Source organism: Notechis scutatus, chromosome 1 (genome assembly GCF_049901735.1).
Source record: "Notechis scutatus isolate UNSWTSFEM ecotype Mainland chromosome 1, rNotScu1.2, whole genome shotgun sequence".
NCBI classification, from domain to species: Eukaryota; Metazoa; Chordata; class Lepidosauria; order Squamata; family Elapidae; genus Notechis; species Notechis scutatus.
In genome coordinates this window covers 32400365-32421575 of record NC_142009.1, presented here as the reverse complement: position 1 = coordinate 32421575, position 21211 = coordinate 32400365, and the positions used below count along the sequence as shown (strand labels likewise).

The window sequence follows — 21211 nt, the reverse complement described above, 5'->3', positions numbered from 1 at the left end:
GCCCTCCGACCCTGCCCCACCCCTCACAGGAGTCTCCACACAGCCTGATTTGGATGCAGATAAGTGCAGAGTCCGCACAGAGGCTCTGGGGGAGTGAATAATGGCCCTCCTGAAAGTTCTGGAAGTCTGGAAATGGGCCTGATTCCAGCTTCCGGAGGGCCTCCAGAGCTTGGGGGAGGCTATTTTCTCCCTCCCAGAAGCCTGAGGGAAACCTCCAGACTCTGGGAAAGACAAAAACTGCCCCTCCCAGAAGTTCTCATAGGCCACGCCCACTATGGCCACACCTACCCAGCAACTGAGCAGAGAACCGGTTGTTGGGATTTTTGAATCTTAACCCTGATTGTTCTCCATTCTGCATTAGTGGGTCTTCTCCTTTAATTAGAATCTTTAGTTCTTTCTGTTTGCTTCTAGTAATCAGCCTTCAGGGTCTCCCCTTATCATGCTTTTTCTAATTTACAACAGTTTCTGTTGAGGTAATTCCCCGTTAGGAGAATGAACGCATACAGGGAGACGTATAGAGAGTAGTGTTGGAATAATACACACAGAGCACATAGATACACTGTACAGTAAATGTAGGTTTTTACTTCCAGAAATGTTTAAGCAAAGTCCAAAATAGGCAGTCCAAAAGTCATTCACAGATAAAACAGTCAGTTTTTCAATCCAGGGATAATCCAAATATCAAATTCCAGTGTCAAAAACAGTTCAGTATCAGACTTACATTAAATCCAGTAATATCAGTCAATTAGAACAACTGGAGGAACAGCAATACTTTCCAACAGAAGGAAACAGAGATACTCACTCAGACACACTCTCTAGACTAAGACTAAAACAATCCAGGTTTCTGGCTCCATCTTATGACCGTTTGAAAAACCACACCCAACTACAGTTTTGCATTTTCTTAAAGATATAGTACTAAAATGTATATCCTGGTTTATATATTTCTAACCCAAATACCTGTTAGGTGACTTATATTCCTAACAATTTCCAAGGAAAATATTTTACACATAAATTCAAAATCGACTTTTAATACAATTTTTTAAAAACAGGAAAAAATCTTACTATTATTTCAACATTTTATTTACAGTCAATCTGGCCCTTAGTCCATTTAAAATTTTCCAAATTAAATATTCTAATCACACTTGCTGCATATTTGTAAATAAAAATTTTATTTTAAGTTTTTAGTCTTACATGAAACTTCTTTTGCTGAGGATTGAATAAAAAACACCCAAGATAAAAAAAATGTCATTCTGAAGGTTTTCAGAAAAAAAAAGTAATTTACAAGTCATTTCCAGTGGAAGTGAGTAAACTCTTTTTAAAGGCTCTGAACTGTGTCTTGGACAAAATTGACTCTCCTGGTTCCCAAAGCTTTATAATGCACCAAAGATCACCATTTTGCAGTTTCACCATGGGGAGCATCTGTATGAGGCACTATGGGTGATCCCAGGTCCTGCTTGTAATCTGGAGATGAGTTCAGAAAGCTGATTCATTCACTGATTTCTCTTGGTCTTCCATTCTATTCCCACAGAGCTGACTTCAGTTTGCCACTGCTTCCTTGGAAGTTCTGTTTTGGTGGTTTCATTCTTACCTGAAAAGAAATGTTCAGAAGATATTGCTGGAGACTTTCTGTTTCATTCCATGGCGCTGGTGATGTGTCAAGGTTGGGGATGTGTGAAGGTTCCACTTCTCTAATAGTAACAGTAATATCCAAACATTTGGGTTAAATCTCATGCTCTAATCTATTGATTAACTCTTATCCTCCAAAAGCATTCAAAAGCATTTTGAAGAGATGACCAGGAATAGTTCTGAAAAGAATTTGACGAAAATATGTCGAAACATAATACAAACACAACAAAGAACACCTGCCATAGGCAGAGGTATGCAAATGAGTCTGGATGGATTTGGATTCAAAGATAATTGAACCATTGGGAATTCTCCTGAATTTAGTAGTTAACATGTATACACAGCTGGCATCTGTAGCATGAGTACTCTGACCATTTGTTATAGTTCTTCTTACAGTCTCATCGTGAGAAAGCTGTTGTCTCACTGATCCACATCTTGGGCACATGCCATTTAGCTGACTGAAATATGCTTTATGTGCAGAATCCTTAAAAGCTATCTGGAAATGGCAAAGAATGCAGATTAATGCAAATGGAACTGTGAGTAGAAACCAGGCATTCAGATCATCTATTATTACACAAACATGTTACATTCTACACCAGCTCTTTAGTTTGAAACTCAATGTAAGGGATTAAATCTTAAAATTGCAGATGGAAAAAATGAAGGACTATCTGCATCTGTAGTATATGAGTTAGCTTGACTTTTTGGAAAGAAACATTTGGTTTTTTTACTGTCTTATTCTTATTTTGCAATCACAGCTATTCTTAAACTGGCATTCTATATTTCCTATCAGCTATCATGCTGACTTGATTATGGGAATTGCAGTCCAACATATCTCAAGCTTCTTAACTTACTAAAGGAAAGACAGTGCTGAAGAAGAAATGGAGAAGCAGGGAAATTTCTAGGCTCACCCTGTTAATGGGTTACTAGAACAAACTTCATAAGATCCTTCTGAAACACAGCCCAAGCCACCATCTACTCTTCATATAGTCTGCCTTCACTTGGATTACAAATAAAGTTTAAAATCTGTAGATTTTGGATAAAGATTTTTAATTAGTACTATAGTCATAGTACTTTTAGCCCAATAGCAGTTTATCAGATTTAGAAAACAATAAATCTATCCAGGAAAAAAAAATGCAACTTTGCTCTTAGTAATTAAATGGCTTTGGAGCAAATATCATATTGTTTTATATTAACCCATGTCATTAGGAGATTTATCTTTTTGGAATTAATTGGCATACTTTCCCAGGTTCCTAAAATGAATTCCAGTGATTATGTGTGTAAATATTTGTTCTGTATTATGGTCATGGATCCCAATGAATGAGACACCAGTAGTTTAAATCAATGTACTTGAAAAAGACACTGACCTTTAAAATAATATTTCTATAGAGTAATATTTCTTTGCAAAAACTTCAATGTCCTATTATGCTATTTTCATTGGATAGCAAGCTACGAAAAAAAGTAAATTGGGGAAAATGGACACAAACAGAAATGCTGAACGATCATTCTTAGAACTATTAGCATTACAGATGGAAGCAGCAAATCAGTGCACCTCATCATGATCAGTCTATGTATTACAACTAGCTGTTTTTTTATAAAATAAATGAACAAAAGGAACTCCACTCCAACCAATACCTGCTTCAGAAGCAGATGAATAGTCCTTTCTCTGACCTCACAACATTTCACTATATGCCCCCAAAGTAGCATAAATATAGCATTTTAAAAAAATATTTCATTGTCAGTAAATCCATGATAGAATTCATATGAACTGGAACCAAGCCTGGGTAGCAGTTGAATTTCTTTGAAAAGAATCAAAAAAGGGTAATATTTACTTTCTAAAATTTTCAAGATGGTAGAGGGATCTCTTCAAACTTTGAGTTTTTAAAAGCCTGAATAAAAATCTTGGAAGGAAGCTAAGGGTTAAAGACAGAGGTGGTATTCATCAGGTTATGACCAGTTCTGGAGAACAAATAGCAGAAATTTTGAGTAGTTCAGAGAACCAGCAAATACCAGCTCTGACTGGAGATTTTATAGTATTCTTCTCCTGCCACGCCCACCAAGCCACGCCCACAGGAACTGGTAGTAAAAAATTTGAATCCCACCACTAGTTAAAGATGTTGATGTTTTATTAAACTATATCCCAATGCAGAATCATTCCAGCTATAACAACTCAGGTAAATTCAGCTTGAACAGTTGCAGAAAGGTGATTTTTGCTTTTAGTTGTTCCTTCGTTAAGAGGGTGAGTGCTGTAAACTATTTACAACTCAGTTTTAGCAGTTCTAGAATCTGAAATTGCATTAGACAACTAGATGGAATTCTATGAGAGAGTCTTCATTTAGTTTGGAGATTTTTATGGATAATTTTAAAAGACCCTGGAACACAACCTATGTTCTATTACTAAAGTTTAGCCTCTTTATCAGGAGTTCCATGTGTGTGTGTTTTTAACCAAGTTCTGCAGCCTGGAAAAATTAGAAAAAGTTAGCATGTTTTATTTTTTTCTCTATATTCTTGTTGGCTGTTACTGCTATTGATAAAATCTGGGTGGTGTACAAATAAAATATTAAAACATAAAACTACATAAAATTTAGATAAAAGTCAACATTTTTTAATAAAGTTTTATTTGGATTTTCACACACACAAAATATAAGTAAAACATCTTTTTTGAAAATAGCATGGTCCCGGGTTGAACTTCTTTATACAGACACAAAGCTCAATTTCATGCTCCTTTTTGTGTTCTATTCCATGTCTTATACTATTCTACATTTTCTATATAGTTTTTCCCCTCTTTTAATTTTCTCAATTTTATTTTGATTATCTCATCTCAATTCAAATCATTATATTTATACTTTTGTCTGTTCTGTTTCAATTTCATATTATCTTTTCTCATTAAACAAATGTTCTCCTGTAGTTACTAATTGGAGTATGACACCTTTATATCTTTTAATTACATCCATTCAACTCTTATGTAAACTTCAATATATACCTTAAGTTTATGACCTTCAATATAATACATAATACATAACTTCCAATCGAATTCTGCTTGGCACATTCTTATAATACACACTATATTCTTTAAAAAAAAAAAAAGAAGGATTGTAAATATATGTAATTATAAACCCTCATTCCATTCCAATTCAGTTCTACCTTTAATAATCATTAAAATCTTAACATCTTTAACACTTCTTTTCAATTAAATATCATACTTCTTAATAAAACACATATAATCTCCATAATTAATCTTTCCCTTATTTCTCTTCACATGTTTTGTAAATCATTAAATATTCATTTTGTTACAATTATTTATTGACAAGCATTCCACTGAATTACAATAGCTATTTTATCAAACATTTTAATCATACATTGTTTCATATTTTCTAAAATTATTTCTATTTCTAATATAACAACACTATCTTATGTACCTTTGCAGAATCCCTTTTTCCATTAAATTTTCACCCATTATCTCTAAATAGGCCCTGTTTCTCTATATTTTGTTTCTGTCCTTTATAACTTCTTTTCCTTTCTTTCTTCCCTCTCTTCTTCTCCCTCCCCTTTTTACCCCCTTGTCTCTCTACTTCTAATTCTCTCTTCTGCATTTCCCTCTTCTGTTGCTTTCTGATTTTATACTTATTTTTCACTCTATTTTTTTTTTTTTTTTGGAGTTGTTTTTCCCAATCTTAAACTTTCCATTCTCCTTCCCCCCTTTCCTTTTTTTCCCCATCTAAGATTACTTGTTCATTAAAGATGGCTTCTTCTTTGTCGCAATCTTCTTGTTCTGCAGGCATTTCTTGTTGTTTCTCATAGTTCCAAATCTCCATTTCCAAAAACTGAAATACGAAGCCAAAAGAACCTCTCCCTTCTTGTGCATCTTCTTTGTACTTTTTAAGTTCCATTTTCAGTTCTTCTAAAAGTGGAGCCATTTTAAACAGTTTTAAACAACCACCAATACCAAAAATCCAGAAATCATCAAGTAATCCAAATAGTCCCAAGTTATTTCTTCTTATTTCTTTTTCCACTTTCTCTTCCTGGGGTTTTTGTTGCGATATTTCAGTTAAAATGTATCTTTTGGAAGTCTTGTTGAGATTTTGCTGTAAGTTCTTTTTAATTCCAGGCAGTCTCCTCCCTTCCAGATCCTGCCCTTTTATTCTTTTTCTCTCCTTTCCTGTTTTCAAAACGTTTTGATTATCCAGAAATCTTTATTATCCCTTTGACTTTTTATTTTCAGCATTAAATGCCTATTAATGTCAAAGTGGATTTTTTTTCCAATTTCTTGCTTAAGTCTCTTAGCTGTCAGTATAGGAAAAGGAGGGGAAAAAAACTTTTCCCTTTTCTCTCTCCTTTGCAGCTTAAAAATCTTCTTAGGGAACAATGTTTTAATAGTTTCAATTCCAGGGTACCTTATTTGTTGCTTTTGCTGTTTGACCTGGTCAACCAAAACTTTCTCTTCTTATCTTCCTTCTGCACATTCTTTTCCGGTCAAGTTCTTCTTTGTGGTGGCCATTTCTGACCACCGCTACAACCGCCTTTGGGAAAGGGAGTAATGGCCAGCTGGGGAGGAGAGATGCGGCTCTCCTCAGCCCTGCAGGCAGTCTCCCCCTTCTTCACCACCTCTACAGGGTGGCTTAGCCCCAAAACCAGCTGGCTCAGGGCGCTCCAGCGGCGAGCACGGATCAAAGACTCACAGAGACGAGGCTTCGGTCTGTCGCCGAAGAAACTCAAACCGAAAGTCCCGATAAAAGTCAACATTAAAAGTTAATTAAAAGGCAGGGGTGCATTCAGGACACTAACAAGACAGTATAGCCAGATCTTTAGACATTTTAGGAAAATAAAGGAAAAATCTTCAACTCAAGTTCAATTCCTTGGGATTTCCTGGACATATCCAAGCAACTTTCCTGGCCACAATAGAGATTATATCAACCCATAAGCCAATGGTCAACAATGGGAGGCTTCCTCTGTGTGGTGTTCAGTGGGTCACTCTGCTCCATCACGCACACACACACACACACACATACACACACACACACACACACATACTCAAAGTACAGTATTTAACCCAATGGACATTTTATTGAAAGTAAACAATGCTGGAATAGGCAATAATTGCAAAAGTCCACAGGTAACTGTAATTAGAAGTAAGGCCTTTGGACTCACACTATCATTTCCCAAGAAACACAAATAAGTCATTAAGTGTAACTATCCTAGCCCAGTATTTGCAATCCAGTCACAAAGTAAATTGCCTGTTGGTTTTTAAAACCAGTGCCTAAAACCAGATAGAATCCTTGGTTTATATAGCCTTTCAAGCAAAACCTCTGGTGCCATGCTTTCAAGAAAGAAAATCAAAGGGCAGACATTTCTTTCAATTTCCTATCACAGTACCCTTTATGTATGCTGGCTGAACAGAATGCATCATAAAACATGACATTTTATACCACCAGTTTGTAAATTTTACAGACGCTTACATCTTGTAAATCATCCCAGCTTGTTCCTTCACTGACTTTATTATAGCAAACTCAACCATGGATAAACTCTGTGCCAATTTCCTGGAAATTTATCTTTTTTTCATGTAGATTGAAAAATGCCCTTCAAATATCTGTTCTCTTCCTACTCCTTCTAATGGTAATACTATTTTTTTTGAAGCTATAATTTTTGTTTGAAGTTTAATGGGATTTTTCACACATTTATCCTATCTTTGATATTAAAACCTGTTCCCTAATCAATTTTGTCTGCATCCTTTTTTATATTTATATCAATTTATGTCTGCTCATCTTGCAAACAGCAACTCTAGGCAGGTAACAGAATTAAATCAATCCATCATAATAATATATATATAATGACAGCTTTAACAGCTTCATAAAAACAGATTTCCCCTCTTTTATTTAGATATGAAAGAGGGGAAAAAAGGACTAGATATAAATACTCCAAATACATATATAGATATACAGTAACAGTGTAAAGTGTCCACATGCCTAGCTGTCCTGTTACCAGAACAGGTTGGCGATACAGATTTTGAATCAGCAACATTCTATTTATGAATCAAATATTATAATCATTGTGCTATTGTAACATTCATAGTCAAGTTAGCTTTTCTAGACACTGCAAACAACTGGACAGTAATAAAATATTTTTTAAAATAAGGTATTTTTTGTGCCTTCATATGTGTGAATTTTAATGCTTTAATTCCTTGTAAATAAATTTATTTTCCTCTGTCTGTCTGTCTGTATGTATGTATATGTATTTTTTAGAAAATCTGGATATTGGCAACTTTCCTGAAGGAGAATGTTGAGAGAACATGGAAGAAAGGGATTTTTCTAATAGTAGGATGTTATAGTGTGCTGTGTGGACTTTGCCAAGTGCCTCAACATGCTTCTCTTACAAGAGCTTAGAATCAAGCCAGCATAAGTACAAGAGAAGAATACTGTAAATAGTAAGTACAGTTACACCTTAAAACAGAAGATTCCTTACTTGAATGTGAAGCTCACTGATGTAAAGCTCATCACCCCAATGTCCACCATTGAGGACATTGATGATGTTCTCAAATTGCAGTATAAATTAACTCAAATATATTTGTTTTGAAGATAAAATGAGCGAGGAGAAGAGTTTCATGTCCAGTCACTCTGTTTGAAAAGAAAATGGGAAAGGCAGGAAAATCAAATTGTATGCAGTGGGGTTACGGAAAAAAGAAGAAATGACATTTTCAGTCCAGCGTTCCGTTTTCTATCCTAAGAAACGTGGAACATACGAGTACTTCTTGCAAAGTACTCCCTCTCTTACCATCTTTCTTGTTGAAACTCCTTCTCCCCTCAAGCTTTTTTTTTTCCTGGGCAGCATTTTACCTTCATCTCCCAAATATAAAATTAAATACTTCTGCACTGGCATGGAAAAAGAGGACAAAGAGATATTCCAGAAGGCATATCTGCCATTCCTTGATTTTATTCTAACTAAACCTAAGACAATATCAATATGATAACTATGCATGTTTCTTTTTAACTTTCCTCTGTCTCGTTTTGATTTCCTATGCTGCCCTCTTCATGTCACTTTCCAGATTGTGAGCCTTTTGTCAAATGTTGCCTTCACAAGGGCAACATTTAATTAACCATTTCAGCAGCAAGAATTGTTGTTCAACAGGACCCATGAAGATAGCTTGGCAAAGAAATAAAAAAAGAATGAAATAGACTTTTATTATTTCTAAATCTACAAAGAGAATGACAATATCAGGTAAAGAGCAGCTTGCCATATCTTCTTTATGTATCATGAATTTTGCAAGAACCAATTCCTGCAATTTAGTTTTTCCTTAAAAGAAGCTTGATGGGGTATGTTGAAGAATAACATAAGGTGAGATAATAAACTTTTAAAAATGATTAACATCCTATAGCATGCCATGGACACTTTTTAGTTCAATTAGGCTTTTATGAGGCCATTCTTATTTAGTAAAAGCTAATTGGTAGCGATAATTACTTAATTGCACATTTACAATGGAAATATGTGATTATTGAATTTCCACCACATTCGCATTTTACTTAATTATCTCATTTACTTCAGTCTAAATGAAGCAACAAGCCCTCCTATACACAACACATTCACAAAGCCAAACATACAATGATTATAAGAAACAAAAGATACAGTAAAATAATTCTTAGAACTCTACACTTCCATTAATGCTCAATTGATAAGAGCCTTTATTCTGAATATAATCCTCAGAAAAATATCTTATTTTGTAAGGCTCATCCTCACTTCTATGGGAATTGTTGTATCAAAAGGTTCACATCTAGAAATTAAGTAAAGGCAGTGATTAGACCAAAATATCTTCTCCAAATATGGTAGATATAAAGGCTTCCAAGCACCAATTCCAACTATATTTGCCTCTAAGAAGCCTTATTATTTGCTGAGATATATTTAAAAAACAACCATCCAGGCATGGTCACAGGGGTGGGATTCAAAAATCCCAGCAACCGGTTTGCTGCCCAGTTGCTGGGTGGGTGTGGGCATGGTGGATCGTTTTTCACCTTTCCAAGGGTCTGGAGGCTTCCCTCGGGTCTCTGGGAAGGCGAAAATGACCTCCCTTGGGCTCTGGAGGCCATCTGGAAGCTGGAAACAGGCCCATTTCTGAACTTCTGGTACTTTCGGAAGGCCCATTTTTCCTCCTCCCATAGCCTCCGCACGGACCCTGCATTTACCTGCATCGAAAATGGGCCAGGGAAGGGGAGGGGCAGTCAGTTCAAATACTGGTTTGACGAACCAGATGCAAATTTAACATCTGAACTGGTAGAATCCCACCCCTACATGGTCATGAGAACAGTACTCTTAGTTCCAGTTCTCCAGATGAAATACCAGTCCATTTTCCTAGCTTTAGGAACTTCTGTTCTCAAGAACTTTCCTTCCTTTGTTCCACCTTCCATTTGCCACCACTCACCTCATTCCTATTCCTAGTAATTTACAGGTAGTACTCATTTAACAATGGTAATTGAAACTGGCAAAGAAGTGATGTAGTCATAAAGCATGATGTCATGGAACTGTACTAACTTATGACAACAATTACAGCACTTCTGGTTACCACTGTTAAGAAATACCATACGGTCACTAGGTGTAACATCATTCAATAATTAGTTGTGACCTCTGTCAACTTCCCCATTGACTTTTTATTTCTTTGCTTATTAAGTTTATTGGCCACCCATCTTACTACGGGTAATTCTGCATGGTTTATAATATTAAAACATAAAACTATACAAAGCTTATAGACACTATAAATAAAATACTATAAGAATCTAGATGCTCAGCCCTAACTGAAAAATGGAGAGGGAGGGAATGGGATGAAAGGAGGAGAGATAGGTTCTGTTATTAATCTACCAACTACCCCAATGTAAAACTCCACCATTGGAGCCGCAAGCTAACTGGCAGAACCTGGTCTTTAAATTTCCTCACTGACCTTCTAAAATAGGGGTCTTCAAACTTAACAGCTTTAAGACTTGTGGACTTCAACTCCCAGAATTCCTCTTCCAGTCAGGTTGGCTCAGGAATTCTGGGAGTTGAAGTCCACAAGTCTTAAACTTGCCAAGTTTGCTCTAAAGAATACAAATGACCAGCTGTCTGCAAGGAGAATTAATCCTTCCATTTCCCACCATCCAATCAGAGCTGAAGAAACTTCTTGGATGAGAAGCAAAACGTCTTCAGAGAAAAACTAGAAAGTCCAGTTGTCCTTGAAAAAAGCACCTTTGGGACAACCGTGACCTGAATGACTGACAATCTCCATAGACATCCATAGACGCAATAGACCTACTTGGTAAATGTACGTGCTTTTCCAGTACCCCATTTCCCTGCTCATATTATCTCCCAAATATCAGTCTGGAATCCATTAGAAGAAGAAAAAAGATGTTTCAAGTTTCAGGAGAAATTTCCAGCTAGGTAAAGGTTAATTTTTTTTTTGAGTGAGCACTACTTTTTCTTAACTATATTAAAAATGTATAATTTCAGAAATAAATACAATTCAACATCTTTGCTAATTAGAGCCCAACTTTTTTTCTCAGATCCATGTCCATTGAGACTTCTCTTTCAGCATTACTCAAATATTTTTACTTAATGTCAGTAATTAAATGTAATGTTCTGTATTTTATACATTTTCTTCCTGTAGTGGTAGGACATGACAGTTGATAAGAGAAAGCAGGAAAGAGGGAGAATCAGTGATGGGACGTTAGAGACAAAAATGGCATATACCCCCATCTTTATCATTTTAATCATTGCAATTAAATATATTACATTCTAAAAGGATCTGCCCCTCCCTACTGGAAAGAAATGCAATAACCATTAATAAAACAATGATGGGTGTTCAGAGGCAATGTCACTGTGAGTTAAATTAACAGAGACTTTGTGTACGTTTCCTGCCCCTGGGTGCAGAGTTTCAAGTTCCATTAATAGTAATAAGGCAAATGGAATAGATGCAAGGTGGTAGTTTTGCACACTTCAGGAATTATGTGACTTCAGAGTGAGCACATTTGCCTGTGGTGCTGAGATCAAGTTTGCAATCAAAGAATAATTTAAAATATCTCTCAGGGTAGTGTTTCTGTTTAGAAGTAGCAGATCTGTCTCTTCCAAAGTAGGTTACCAGCAAAGCCAAATAAAACATATAAAGAAGACAGGTTCCATAGGGAAGGAAACCATAGCATAGCATTGCTGTTTACTCTGCTTAATCTGCTGCCCCAAATTAGAAATTGGATGAGCCATATTTGGTTGGTGATGGTTCGTCCAAAATAAGAATCAAGGGTGCTGCTGGTCTCTTGCATGAGGAACTGATAACCAAGAGACTTCAATAATATCTTCTTTGTGTCTCTCTGTCAGGTTCAAGAGTCAGAATATAACCCTCCCAAAGGGCCCATTTGATGGTGTTCCCATAAGGCAGTGGCCCCCAACATTTTGGGCACCAGGGACCAGTTCCGTGGAGACAGTTTTTTCCATGGACTTGAGGAGGGCATGATTTTGCATACTGCCTGCACCCTGCAGATGTGACTTCACTTATTTGCACAGCCCAGTTTCTGGCATGCCACTAATTTGTGCCAATCCATAGACCAGGGATTAGGAACCCCTGCCTTAACGTTCAGGGTCTTCTGTAAATTAGCCTCTAACCAAGATGATTTACTTCACTTGAGAAGCTTACTAAGATATCTAATGAGCTGGGTCACTACTGATTTCATACGATTTCATACAAAAGTTATTTATGAGTTGCTAAAGATTAGATTTCTCCTCTACAACCATTGAAGAAGTCACACTGAACTGTACCAAGGCTAGACCTGGGCTGAGTTTAAGGAATGTACTTTGAGTTAAATATCTGGCAGATCTGAAAAAGGTTTGAGAGCTACTTAGAAATATGTCTTTAGGAAGGGAAGTTGATCTTTTGATTGGCTCTACTAACCTAGAATAAACACTAGCATTGATTGGCCCTTGCCTTAGAACAGGGGTGTCAAACTGGCGGTCCCTGGGCCTGATGTGGCACATTCAGGCCATGCCCATATCAGCTCCATGAAGGGGAAAAAACATCACAATATGTCACATGATGGCTACATGAGGTGTTGAGTTTGACATCCAAGACCTAAAATAAGTACTACAATTTTTTTAAAAAAGTTGTATTTTAAAAAAGTTGTATTTTAGGTTGTGGCACAAAATGAAGCAAAACTGTCAGAACAGATATGGGTGGTTAGATCTGCTAGTTAGATCTGCTTAGTCCAGTATGTAAAAATGTGATCCAAACACTAGATTCGGCCTACTCTTGTTGATGTCAGCCTTGTGGAATGGGATCACATCAAAAACATTATATGGGACTTGGAATATGCCCCCAAGGGAACTGGTCAGAACCTGTTTTTAAGGAGCAAAAAAGTATATGGACCTCATTGGGTGCCAAATAATAACTATTCCAAACTTGGGCCAAATCTAGTAGCGTGGGAAAATATAATGCACCTTTAATATTAAAAAAAAGTTTACAGAACTATAGCAGAACTTTGAGCTCTGGGGATTACATGTATCATAATTGTAGTTAAGATGTGAAATACATACCAAGATGCATTTAGTAGGATACATTCATTCCCAGATAACTGAATTTATATTTTATTTCCTTTTTTATTTTTATTTTAGAGATGATTTTATAGTGTCAGCAGCTTTTGGCAGTTAGCTGGTATAGATGACTACTGTAAAATTTATCTTCAAGATATGCTTTGAACATTTGTGAAATAGATGCAACATCAAGAGGCTGCAAATCACACATAGTTCTCTTAAAGAGTATTTGCTCCCTTTTCGCTCTTTGCATAATTTGCCACTGAATCTCATTAGAGCTCCATTTTAGGTCCTACTTATATATGAAAGGAATCTAAGCGAATAGAAAACATCATAGGTTTTGTGCTTGTTTCCTTTACTTCATAAATAAAGATACCTAATATGCAATATCGTAGGGTCAAAAAGTAATTTCCTATTGTATCTAGTAATTAGCAGCATCATTTCTAGCTTAACAGCTGTGACCAAATACTTTCAATAATTGTTGATCAATCTCTCATATAAATTTGAAAGAATTCTGGTCTGTTCCTCCTCTCTTACTACATAAGACTATCCTTGTTAGGGTCCTTCAATAATAGCTACTTTCCCTTTCAGCAGCAGATCATTAAGAACCAATCACAGAAAAAATAGAGAAGACAGAGGCAGAAGAGATGGATGCAAAATGAGAAAAAACAAACAAACACTTATTCTGGGGAGCATGAAATTATGCCTCTACTAGATGTGTCATGCTCCTGGTGGAGACTGATTCTGAGGGAGAGGAGGAACAGCTGACAGGGAGTGGAAGTGTGGCTTCAGAGGTTGTGAAGGAGGCTGGGGAAGGGCAGAGGCCAGCTAGGCAGTCAGAGGAGGACCCAGGCCCATCCCCTCTCCATCCTAGGGCATGCAGGGAAGAGAGGATAAGGGAGAGACTTGGTCTACTGGGGTTGAGAGGGCCTTGATCCTCTTCATGGGCTGCAGCTGTGACAACTGGATAAGAGGATGAACATGCATATGGGCGAGTGCTGGAAACAAACCATGGAAATATCTTTAGTTTATTGTTCCTCTCTGAGTTTGGTATTCTTCCCAGTGTGTTGTGTTCTGATATCTGTGGATATCCAGCCCTTATCTTGACTGGTTTGTGTTGCTTTTTACTCTTTATAATTTAAACGGCATTTCCTCCTTCTTGTAACTGCTTGTGTGGGAGTTTTTTGTGTCCAATCAAGGATATTTGGAGCTTGGAAGCAAAGTGAAGGAATAAAAGGGACTTCACCTGTTTTTTGTGACTGTGTTTATTTTGTATCCCACCCTGGGTCATCACAAGATGTTTAAATTATTTATTACTTATATTTGTCTGATGTGTACAAAAGGATGGAATTCAGAAATTTTAAGTAAATAATTCAGTATTGCCACCTGGAGGAAATTCTGTGAATGGGAAGGGTGATCAGTTTGCTACAGAAGCTAAGGTGCTAGCCTAGAACCAGGAGACTGTGAGTTCAAGGTCTCCTTTAGGCATGAAAGGTGGTTGGTTGACTTTGGGTCAGTCACTCTCTCAACCCAACCCACCTCATAGGGTTTTTGCTTTGGAGAAAAGAGGAGAAAAGAAGTATTAGGTATGTTTGTCATCTCGAGTTATACTGTATATACATAAAAGGCCATAACAGTAATAATTTTGGAGGGGCTTCTTAAGAGTTACTCTTGTGGCCTGTCAGCCACTGGCCATCCAGCAGCTGAATCAGATGAGGAAGCAGCGTGGGAGCCAGGGCCAGCATCAAGGCAACCTGAGAACTCCGAGGTGGAAGACGGAATGGAGCTGTCAGAGACAGAAACAGAGGTGGAGCCTGGGCTATCCATCAGCCCTCAGATGGAGAGTCAACAGCCCCCAGGTCTGGGGGTGGCTGATGAGGAAGAGGAGGGACAGCTGGGTCCAGTGCCTGACTTGCAGATGCGCAGAAGGCAGAAGAGAGGAGATCAGTGGAAATCTAACCACCGCTGCTAGCGAAGCCTCATCCTAGCTCTGGGGATAAAAGGCAGGGGGTGGGGATGAGGAGGTGTGGCAGATAACTATTAATCTCCCTACCTGACAGACTTGTTAGGAGAGAGAGAAGGGGGAGGAAGGGAGGGGGAGAGGGAGAGAGAGGGAGAATTTTTGCCGGAGCTGCTGGCACTCTTAATAAAGGGAACGTTTATTTAACTACTGGTTTTTTTTTTCATGTTTGGGAGCCAGGTCAGAACAGTTATGTTCTATCTTCAAATGGACTTACTGCATCTGCACCAGCTCCCAAGAGTCCATCATCCTATTCTGACATTTTTTCCAAGGCCACTCCAAGGCCATTACATATACAAGTTAAAGAATACCTCAATCCATAGAAGGCCAATTTTCCATGCCTCTAAATACCTGGGTAATACTATCGTTCTATTTGATGCTACTTCCTTCCTCCCTTTTTTGCAGGACCTCATGTGACTTAGTTGAGGGTTGCCTCTCATTTTATCTCATAACAATAACTCTATGAGGCAGGCTAAGCTGAGAGAAAGTGATTGGTCCATCAGTCAGTTTCCAAAGTTGTATTGGACTTGGATCTGGGTTTCCCAAACCCTAATCTAATAGCTTAATCCCTTCATTACTTTACACTGGCTCTAAACCTCAACAAGATAATGACTTTATTAGAACTACCCAAAATATGCCTTGAATTCTCTATGGATAGAAAAACAGGAATTGAACATAGTAGAAGTAATTCAAGTGCATTGTCTTGTCATGAAGCATTTGTAAAATGAGCATCATTTTCAGCCTATTTTAGAAGATAAATTACAAAAATACCCTATTTCATAAATGGAATAGCATGAAATAAAACAATGAAATTTTATTTTCTCAATGTTACTCTTAGAGTTTGGTGAACATAATTAAAATAAAACCACATTGTGTGGAAACATCCTTTTAAGATTCTCCACTCAAAATACCAGACTTGAACTGAATTTTTTGAGATGGACATTTTTTTCAATTGTTTCATCCTATCATACAATAGACTTTTAGTGGCTGTGCACTAATAAGCTAGCTATTAGCAACAAAGCCGATTTTAATTATTTCACATAATTCCATTTCATTATTTTTAGAAAATGCTTCTGTTGTGTGCTGAACAGATGCTTTAATCCTTTCCTTTTTAAAAAAAAATCCTACTGTTCCTCCCAACCTGCCTCTTTTCTCTCAAAGAAAAAGACAACAAGGTCATATTGTGCCTGGTAGTTAACCCTCACCAGGTGTTGCATGTGGGTTTAATGAATAATTTCATCATCAGCAATCCACCAGAGAAAGAAAATTAAAATCTGAAGCCCTTCACTTTCTTTAGGATAAACTTACATCCAAATGAGCAAAAAAAAAAAAAAAAAAACAATGGTATGTGTGACCTAGGGGAGTGGTGGTATTCTACTGGTTCGGCCCAGTTCTGATGAGCTGGTAGCACCGATAAGCAGCAGAGACTGAACTGGTTCTCTCCAAAACCCTGCTATTGGGCGCTCCCAGCTACCTGGGCTCCCATACTAATCTTTATGTCTTGCTTTTGAAGTGCAGCTGCTTTGCGCGGCAAGCAGATTGCCGTGCGGCAGCTGCTGAAGCAACAGAAAGAGTGCAGACTTGCAGGAGGTGAGTCAGAAAGCCTCCGTGCCTGCGCAAAGTGTGCAGTGTGTGCGCACGTGCAAAGTGCGCCCACCCAGCCACACCTACCGAAACGGTGGTAAAAATATTTGAAACATACCAGTGACCTAGGGTCCCAACTTTTGAGCGGGCCTGTACCGCTCCTGGGCGCGGCCCGGTGCTCAGCTGGGCCGTTTTAAAAAGGCTCCGGTGAGCTCTGGAAAGCTCACCGGAAGCCCTTTTCAGGGAAAGAGGGGGCCCAAGGCACGCCCGGTAGGAGTCCGTGGACGCCCGACCTAGGGGAACAAGGGAAAAGGCACTGCCTAGGAAACAATCAGACAAGAGAGGCAGGAGCCCACCATTTTTTAATGATCAGAGAAAGAGATGTAGGAAGGAGATCCTTATTGGTCAGATGATCAAAAGTGGAAATGGGAAGTACCTTTATACTTGCAAGATTCTCTTATAGCAGGGCTGTCGAACTCCCAGCCCGCAGGCTGAATGCATCACGTGCTGGTCATGCCCACACCCTGTTTAGTGGAGGGGGAAAACATCCTGAAACATTATGTGATGCTGCCGTGACGACGTGAGTTTGACACCCCTGTCTTATAACTTTGCAATAAAGTAGAATTAGCTCATCTAGTTGTGTTTCCTATCTGGTCTATTTGGGAGAGCTGACAGATCTTAATCTGCTTTGTAATTTTGTAATTTTCTGCTTTTGTTGTTGTTTTTTAAAAAAATTGTTAGTCACTTGAGTCCTTGTCAGAATGATGAGACATAAATCAAATCAAATCAATAAATGTTGCAGAACCTTCCTAATGGTAGTCTGCAAGACCCAGTATTTGGTCAAAATTATAAAGGCAGCATCAGATCACTCCATGCTTGGGTGGAGTTTATTAAAACAGCTGAAGAAGTTAAAAACACCCACAAACATTGGCTTGCACAAAGTGACATGTGTTGTCTAGTAAAAAAAATCAGATTATAGTTTTCCTACATTCCCCTTCCCCATCGGAAAAAAGTAGAGTAGTGATTAAAATATTAGACTGATTAGAGGGTTTTTACTTAAATCCTCAGTCACCCATGAACTTTATTTAGTATTTATCAGAGGTATAGACAGGGAGGACTGAGAGAGAGCAAATGATAATAGCAGCTCATACAATGCAATTGCTACCTCTTTCATAAGGGCAACATAACATTGCATGGATAGAAAAGGTGCAGCTTCACAAGGGTTTTGACAAAGCACTGGATCCTGCAGACACATCTCTTTAATATGATTTAATTTATATGTCACCTTTCTATTCTGACAAGGATTAAGCAACTTAAAATGTTTTAAAAAATAAAAACTGGGTAATTTAAACTCAGATAAAAATTAACATTAAAGGAAGCACAAAGACAACTTTAAAACTTAGAAGTTTTGTAAAAGAGAAAAGTCTTTACAATTTTTCTAAATTCTGAGAAAGTGAGTGCCAGAAACATATCCATAGTCTTGGAACAGTCCAGGAGAAGGCCTTCTCCTAACTGGCCAATCATTCAGTGACGAAGCTGCTGCCACCATGACAATCGTGCACGGACAGAAGATCCCCTGTTTCTCAGCCTCTCATTTTTGCCTCATCGATTCTCCAGGCTGCCTCCATTTCCTTTCATAATCTTCCTTGTGATTTATATTTCATTTATGCATAGGCTTTGGCTCAAGATGCAAGCTTATTCTCAAAAAAGATAAGTGCCATAATTTGGGAGGCATGCTGGAATCTACTGCCCCATTCTCACTAGTAGCTAATCAACAAGCTACAAGAAAGATAGTACTGAATGTTGTCTCCACAACTGGGATTCTGGTTCCTGCATGATTCCTCTGCTTTGATCCTTTTCTTGGATTCCAGCCTTCTGTCATGTCGCTGCCATGGGAATAGCTTCAGATACCAGTCCTGATCTTTTTTCCTTAAGATACAATCACCCACATCATCTTCCAAGAACCTGCCCATCAAATGTTTTGAAACTAAACTTCAGATAGTAAGAACTTCTCTTCAAGATTTATAGGATTCACATCCTGCCAAGACTGAGCAGTTGTGCAGTAGATACATGGCTTTTAGCAGAACAATCTGAAACAACTGATTCAGACCGATTTTCTTGTTTACCAGTTGGCCAGTGCTATAATTTATGCTTTTTGTTGTCATCTCATCCGTCCACAGTCTGCAAGCAAAGGCAATGAGCAAAGGCAGCAAGAATCTCCTATTTTGTAACATCAGCACCACCAAATGGCTTTCTTATGCTGAAACTCTCTTCCTGTATCAGGCTCTTAGGAAAGTATACCCCATAGATTTGCCTTTTGTTTGTCCCTAATTAATCATAGATGATGACGCACAAATTATTGAACATTAATCCCAATCTAAATCATCACACACATTCAATGTATAATTGAAAATAAATGAATGGTGAGTGATAAATGAGATTAAATTTATGTGAAAGACAAATGAAAACAATGGTATACACCTCACAAAACCAGCCACAGTCATCTACACTGACTGACACTGACATGCCCTAAACTTCACTGCCGATGTTACCTACCCTGGTAACGAAACAGAAACCAATCCACAAGCTCAGAGAATGAACCTTTACCTTCATCCTACTCCCAAGCTACAGATATTTGTCACTATTGTAAATTATCTCATATATAGGAAGCTTATAAATCCAGTACAGTGTAAACAACCAGGACAAATAAACACACCGGCAAAGTTACCTAAGAAAATACCAAACATGTTCTCCTTGTAATCTTTGCAATATTGCTTTCTGGTTGTTTTGTTCTTTGTTGTTCTTTATCAACAATTTAGACTGCAAGCAGAAACCTGTCCTCTTCACATTGTAAAGCACTATGTGCACTTTTAAGTAAATAAAATGGGTGAAGGTCATGTGTACTGTATTGGTATATTTCATGTAAACCAGGATGCAGTAGTGCTTAAGCTGTTTAACTAAGGGGGAGCTGTTTCAAGTCCTCAGTAATAGTGCCTTGCTGATTTTGCACCTCCCAGTGTCTCTGAGGTAAATATACCACTCAAGGCTGTTGTTATGAAGATAAAGTTGGAGGAGGGAATATTACAGATTCCCCCTTAAGTTCATAGAAGGCAAAATCAAAATCCATCAGTTAGTGTGGTGTCATTGAGCCCAGGTCAACTCCTGGTGACTATGTGGACAAATGACTGCCATTTTCATCTGTCTTCAGGAATAATTCATGGCTCTTCCAACAACATTCCCGCAATCTCTTTGCTCCCATCCATCTACCTAATGTGCTGCCTTCCCTTCTTCAATTTTGCCAGGCATATTTTTTTTCTAGCCCATCAACCACTCCCATTACAAGCCCAAATATGGAATCTTTTTCTGATTGTGGCCTCAAGGTAGTTAACTGCTTTCATTTGGTCTGGAACTGACTGCTTTCCCCACCCCCAATCCACTATTAATAAGTGTCTCCAAAATGATAATTCAAAAACGTCTATCTTTCTCTTACTTTTCCTCAGTATCCAGCTTTCACAGCCAAATGCTATAACTAGATAAATCTAACAATGAATAGATAATGATATGAATGAGAAACAATGTGCAAAGGATATAACATAATGAAAGAGATGAAAAACCATTTTATTGGGTTCACCTGTGGATAACAACTTAGCAAATTCATTTTTCCTATATTTATATGCAAAACGTAATCCAGATATCTCTTGATATTCTCATTCTTAGAATTTTGTGATGAAAATGGAATTGAAATACAGACTATGAAAAGCTATGCATAAAATGGCACATATTTGTAAAATAAGCATTAAAGGCATTATATAAAAGGAAAGTGCTTGCAAAAATGCATGTATCAGAACATTTTTAATATGTATTTATTCATTAATGAACCTTCTGGACCTTTTTAATTGCAGTCAACTCTGAGAGATGTAAAGCAATATGCATAGTAATAATACAAAACAATATAGCAATATTTAGACCATGATCAATCAATGTAATAAATACAACAGATGGTGTTTCATTCTCAACAGGCCCTCTTCATCTGTGCATATTAAGTAGGCAGATTGTATCTTCAACAGGCAAACTCAAAGCTACCCAAACTCACACTAAGTCATGTTTTATAGTTCTATGCAGCATCTTCATCTGCACTTGTAAACTACTGAAAGCTACTGTTGCCTCGGTAATATCAGTAGACTATGACTATTATCAAAGGGCAGGTACATTCTCCACCAACCAATTTTTCTGAGGCATCATCAAGAACAGCCCTATGTAAAGTAAATTACAGTAATACTTAAGAGGTGAGAGAGAGGGGGAATGGGAGAGAGGGAGCGGGGAAATTGTACCCAGAACTTCTTTCTGATGATGCCTTCAGCAGGGGCAATATGTCCAAGAAAATCTCCCAGGTTGAATACTTCTTCTTTTAGAGCTAGTACAATGTTGTCAAGGGTCAAAGGTGATGCAGCCCTGGAG

General features: G+C 37.7%; 1 long non-coding RNA gene across 1 annotated transcript in view; it reads right to left on the bottom strand.

The window, feature by feature from the left end:
* The window catches only part of LOC148132741 (uncharacterized), a 146792-nt gene that overhangs the window by 118982 nt on the left and 6599 nt on the right, over positions 1 to 21211 (bottom strand). Inside the window, exon 3 of the long non-coding RNA XR_015748646.1 lies at positions 8077 to 8228. This is a non-coding gene — a long non-coding RNA (uncharacterized LOC148132741). The remainder of the gene's footprint in view (positions 1 to 8076; positions 8229 to 21211) is intronic.